The sequence below is a fragment of the Desmodus rotundus genome, chromosome X (genome assembly GCF_022682495.2).
Source record: "Desmodus rotundus isolate HL8 chromosome X, HLdesRot8A.1, whole genome shotgun sequence".
Taxonomy (NCBI): Eukaryota; Metazoa; Chordata; class Mammalia; order Chiroptera; family Phyllostomidae; genus Desmodus; species Desmodus rotundus.
This window is the reverse complement of record NC_071400.1, coordinates 79,151,673-79,157,894: the sequence shown is the minus strand read 5'-3', so window position 1 is coordinate 79,157,894 and position 6,222 is coordinate 79,151,673. Positions and strand designations below refer to the sequence as shown.

Sequence of the window (6,222 nt, the reverse complement as noted above, 5' to 3'; positions counted from 1 at the left end):
TTGACTGATTTCATTAGCTTCCTAAATTCTCCTTTTAAAATGATGACTGGGAAATGAAAAATATTTTAATAGAATGAAACTTCAGCCCCTTCAGTTATTGAAATTAGTGAGATCTTTAATGGTACTTCATGGAACCAGAATAACCATCAGAGTAAAGTATCACTTCGCTTTTCACAAATTAATAAAAAAGGACAACATCCACAGATAATACTGATTTTGGACTGCTATCACTTTTCACTGATGCTTTATTAAATGAGTTTTATACATATGCAAACACACACGGAGTAAGTGTCCAACTGCTGCTACATATGATGGGCTTCCTTATAAATATGTCATCAAGCCTACTGCATGTATTAATTTTTGAAGAAAAGATTATATAAAACATTGAATAACACTTAGCTGCAAAAATGCGTATGTGAGGAGTTTGTAGGACAGGTTTTTATATTAGGGCCTATAAAAATACCTGGCATATAATAGGTACTCAATAGAAATAGATTGAATGAATGAATGCTCGTCACTGACACTGAATCAGAACTTACTGTCTAATATCAGTTGTGTAACTATTAGTGCTGTAACATTTGCATATTTTAGTAAACTAAAGAATTTCAGGTATTGTTGCCCAATCTCACTCTCTTTATTATTTCTCCAGTGGCAAGCACACTGATAATTTTAAGGCCAGGCTTTATACTTTTAGCATGAACATGCATCTATTTTCACCAGGGCCCCAGACCATCCATCTCACCACACCCTGCCATATAGCACATGTTACATAAGAGGAACAAAATTCTGCATTTTCCATGGTCCCAAAGAATATTAACGCCCTCCATCCAGGGTGCAGAGAATGCCCTCTCCCTCCATCCAGGGTCCCACAAAATAGCCCCACCCTCCTCCAGGGTTCAGGGCTTGGGGAACACTCCCTCCCCACTTTCAGGGTACAAGGAATACCTCATACCTCCAGTCAAGATCCAGGGAATAACCCCTCTCTCAATCCAGGACACATGCAATATCCCCTCCCTCCATCCAGAATCCAGGGAATACTGTCTCCCTTCATGCTGGGTCCCAAAGAACACTTGCTCCTAAAATGGAGCAAAAACAGCCTCTTCAACAGATGGTGTTGGGAGATCTGGACAGCTACGTGCAAAAAAATGAAACTCGACCACCAACTTATGCCATACACAAAAATAAACTCAAGATGGATAAAAGACTTAAATATAAGTCGTAACACCATAAAAGTCCTACAGGAAAACATTGGCAGGAAAATCTCAGACATTCCACGGAGCAACATCCTCACAGACATGTCCCCTAAAGCAAGAGACATAAAGGAAAGAATAAACAAATGGGACCTCATCAAAATAAAAAGCTACTGCATGGCTAAAGAAAACAGCACCAAATTACAAAGAGAACCAACAGTATGGGAAAACATATTTGCCAATGATACCTCAGACAAGGGCCTGATCTCCAAAATATATAAAGAACTCACACGACTGCACTCCAGGAAGACAAACAACCCAATTAAAAAATGGGCAAAGGACTTGAACAGACACTTCTTCAGGGAAGACATACAGAGGGCCCAGAGACATATGAAAAGATGCTCAGCATCACTAGCCATCAGAGAGATGCAAATTAAAACCACAATGAGGTACCATCTCACACCAGTCAGAGTGGCCAACAAAAACAAATCCACAAACAAATGTTGGAGAGGATGCGGAGAAAAGGGAACCCTAGTGCACTGTTGGTGGGAACGCAGACTGGTGAGGCCACTGTGGAAAACAGTATGGAATTTCCTCAGAAAACTAAAAATGGAACTGCCCTTTGACCCAGCAATTCCGCTGCTGGGATTATACCCTAAGAACACTGAAACACCAATCCAAAAGAGCCTGTGCACCCCAATGTTCATAGCAGCACAATTTACAATAGCCAAGTACTGGAAGCAACCTAAGTGCCCATCAGCAAATGAGTGGATCCAAAAACTATGGTACACTTACACAATGGAATTCTACGCAGCAGAGAGAAAGAAGGAGCCCCTACCCTGAATGACAGCATGGATGGAACTGGAGAGCATAATGTTAAGTGAAATAAGCCAGACGGTGAGGGACAAATACCATATGATCTCATCTTTAACTGGAACATAATAAATAGAAAAAAAAAAGGAAACAAAATATAACCAGAGACATTGAAGTTAAGAACAATCTAACAACGGACAGGGGGGAGTGGGGAGGGGACAGTGAGGAGAGGGGATTACAGGAACTACTATAAAGGACACATGGACAAAATCAAGGGGGAGCATGAAAGTGGGGGAGGGACGGGGGTTTCGCTGGGGTGGGGTGGAGGGATGGGGAGAAAAGCCACACAACTGTAATTGAAAAACAATAAAAAATTAAAATTTAAAAAAAAAAAAAAAGAGCACTTGCTTCCTCAATCCATTGTCCCAGGGAATATCCCCTCCCATCCATGGAGATCCTGACCTGCAAGTGATGGTTCCTGGTTGGAAAGAGAGGCTCCTACATACCTGTTTTCCTACTTAGAAGATTCGGGTTTTACACACACGAATCGATGAAACACCTTTATGTTTTTAGGAACCAATAACTTTATTGGAAGAAATGCTAAAACTGGAACACAGAAAGTGAACGGTTTGCAAGGCCAACGTGGCAATAGGCACGCTCAGCACGGTGACCAGGGGAACTCACCCCGTGCCTATCGGGAAGGCAGTCCAGGCTCAGTCCTTCTTGCGGTCGTCCAGGGTGAGCTTGTCAAACAGGTACTCTGCCAGGCCGGATTCCGGAGCGCACATCTTGCCCAGCTGGGTGACGTGGTCCCCCAACTCTTTGATGAACATCACCTGTTGCTGCAGGTAGTGACTCTCCAGGAAATGGCACAGGTGGCCGTCTCCCCTCATGGTGGCCAGCAGGTGCAGGTGCAGCAGGCTCTGGTTCACTTTCTTGGCCAGGTGCAAGGCGCAGTTCATGGCCCTCAGGCCACTGTCCCATTCATCCCAGGGAGGACTTCTGATGTCCCGTAGGCAGATTTGGCTCCCGCGCTGGTTCTGCAGCTCCATCAGCCTCTCCGCGTGCTCCTTCTCCTTGTTGGACCTCTGCCGGAAGAACTGGCTGAAGTGCTTCAGGGCCATGTCTTCATGGTCGAAGTAGAAGGCCATGGACGAGTACACGTAGCAGGCGTAGAAGTGTACATTGATGTGGGCGTTGATGGCAGCCTCACATTCAGGGTCATAGTTCTGGCGCACAAACGAAGGCTCGGGCAGCATCTCCATGTCTTCAGGCACAGGCGCGGGGCACCAAGATGAAGGGGGCACAGAAGCCAGGGCTGCTGGGTGGGCTGTGGGACGGAGGGCTGTGGAGGCTGCGCAGCTCTGGAATGTCCGGCAGTGGCGCGAACACAGGCGCGATCACGTGTCAGCCCTCAGGCGCTGCGGTTGGCTCTGAGGGGGGACCGGAAGAAGCAGCCCACTCAATAGTGTTGAGGGACGGGGGAAGGAGCATCCGGTAGGGGGGCGGGACTTGGGGGTCGGGGTCACAGCTCCGCCATATTGGCGGGGGTGCTTGAGGGGGGCATAAAGGGGACAGCGGCAATGACACTTTCCGAGTTCCATGCCAGCCTGGCTGTCAGGGCCTCTCAGTGCTGTGCATGTGCCCTGAATGCCATTTTAAAATGTTCTTCTGGAATACAAGTGCCACTGTTTTGAGTTTATCAACTGCATGATTTCTTTGAGGAAGTAATTTGAATATTGCCCTAATGTGATTGTGTCATTAAACATAGCCCTTTTGTGGTGTCACTGGTTACATTTCATATCACAAGCTTTGTTTGAATGACTTCGCATCCACATTACGACAGCTCCGACACCCGCACTGAGCTCCTAGACCTTGTTCCTCCAGTGATCTCCGCTCTCTCCTCCCATTGGTGGTCAGTTTCACGTTTCGCTGGCGGCAGAGCAGGGCCTCCAGGGCCTCAGTGACTCGGGCACCTCTCCGTCTTCCACTCTTTTGGAACTTGTTCTTCACTCGCTCTATTCTGTCTCCTGTCTTCATCTTCCAGCGCAGTCCTGGAGACACATTCCTTCTGCCCTGTGTGCACCCCAGTGTGGAGCGTCGGTGACTCATCACTGACCCCTAGAGGCCTTCACCCGTTTCACCTGGTTTGCCTGTCTCCTTCCACTTAGGTAAGCCCAGACTTTAGTTTCCTCTGGCAGAAAACAGAAGATTTAGGTACATTCTTAGAGAAAGCACTTAACCATGTGGATGTATTCATCCCCTCCAACCTCCTTTGTACTCTCACTGCCACTCAGCAAGCCTTTTCTGTTAAAGCTTTCTGTTAAGTTCTAACGAACGAGCCCCAGTAGTGGAGAATACCACTGATGTCAAATAGCCTTTCATTCATTCAACAAATACTTATTATCTGCAATGGCCCAGGCGCTAGACTAGGGTTTGGACATATACTAGTAACAAAGAGAGACTTAGGGACCATGAGAAAGGAAAATGAGAAGGGTTTTAGGGCCTCTGGCCGGGAGCTGGGGATGAAAACCAAAATATACATTTCCTATAATACAGTATCACCATTACATTTCCTGTTTATCCTTTAAGCGTATGATCCATAGTGATGTCTTCTTTCTCATTCTTGAAACTGTTAATTTGTGGTTTTTTTCCTTCTGTCTCCTCCTCTTCCTCCTCCTCCTCTCTCTGGTTAGCCTGTCTAAATATTTATGTTTTTATTTGTTTGTTCAATTTTCTCAAAGAAACTGCTTTGATTTCATTCATTTGATAGAGTTTTTGTTTTATTTTATGTGTTCCATTTCACTGTTACCTGCTCCTGTCTTTATAATTTCCTTCTTTCTGCCTGACATGGGTTTATTTTAGTCTTTTTCTACTTTTTAAGGTTGAAAGTTACATAATAGATTTGAGAGCTTTCCTCTTTTCAAATATAGGAATTCAATGATATGAATTAACATGCAAGTACTGCTTGAACCTACGGATGTGGATATGCTGAGTTTTTGTTGACATTAAATCCCAAATAATTTCTTTTTCAATACTTGGATTGTTTGACATGTATTAGCAGCTTCCAAATATTTGAGTGTTTTTCAGATATCTTTATGTAATTATTTCTAATCCAATTTCATTGTGATCAGAGAACATTTCTCTCGTGATATGAATAATGTTATATTTATTGAGTGCTGTATGGTCGCTTAGGATATGGCCTATATTGGTAAATAAATGTTCTATATGCACTTGAAAAAATGTGCTGCTAAGGAATATGTTTGTAAAGTTTCTTCAGTCTGACTCTATGATTTTTCTTAACATGAGTATGATTTCTTCTGTTTAATTCTTTTTCTTCTCCTGATTATAACAAATCATACTCAACGGTGGCCTGCAGAGAGAACTCTGTGGTTTCTGGAATCTGTGAATGTATTGGATATTCAAAAAGTGGGTATTTTCATTCTAAAATGCTTAAGAAATGATCACTGAATCATGTTCATAAACTAAACACCGACATTATTTGCACAGACATGCCCCACACAAGAAAGAATGTCATTAGGAAACCCGAAATTATGAGGGATTCTTGAAAGACAGGAAAAGCAGAGGCTACCAGATTGGTTAACGCAGAGAATTTGAAACAACCGCGGTAGAAAACCTGATCACATTCAGAGAAAGTCTAAGGGAGTAAATGAAATTGCAGCACTGTAGAGGGTCCTTGGTCAACTGTGAGATTAAAGAGCTACTCTGTGAACAGCAGGCCTGCTTCACCCTGCCCTGCTCTAACCATCCCCCAGCCCTACTTACACAGGGCAGAACTCAACTGTGGCATCTAACCCCTTTCATTCCCCAAACTACACTCCAAAGGCAGTGAATGAGCTTAAACAATTGCAGACCTGCAAGAAGGGAAACAACAGGACACATCTACCTAGAAGTAAAAACTATTAGTCCCCCAATGTCAGAAATGTCATATTGATTTTGGCCACAAGGAGTGCCCCTTTCCTACCTATAAGCCAGGGCACCTGTCCTCAAAGGAACCCCACTGAGTAACTCAGCACACTCCAGCCTTCCACTCCAGCAGAAGCCCTGCAGCGCAATGGACATCACAACTCCAGATCACATGCGTGATTATTACCTCGGTTGATCACATAAGTCCTTTATTCCTAACTATGAAGGAACACAGGTTTGCCGAACGTAGGAGAAAGAAAAAGAAAACCAGACCATGAATATACAGAACTAC

The 6,222-nt window shown here is 44.1% G+C and overlaps 1 pseudogene; it reads right to left on the bottom strand.

Annotated features, from left to right (window-relative positions):
* Window positions 1-2,716: 2,716 nt before the first annotated feature.
* On the bottom strand, window positions 2,717-3,262 carry LOC112302008 (ferritin heavy chain pseudogene; annotated as a pseudogene).
* Between the last annotated feature and the right edge of the window lie 2,960 nt (window positions 3,263-6,222).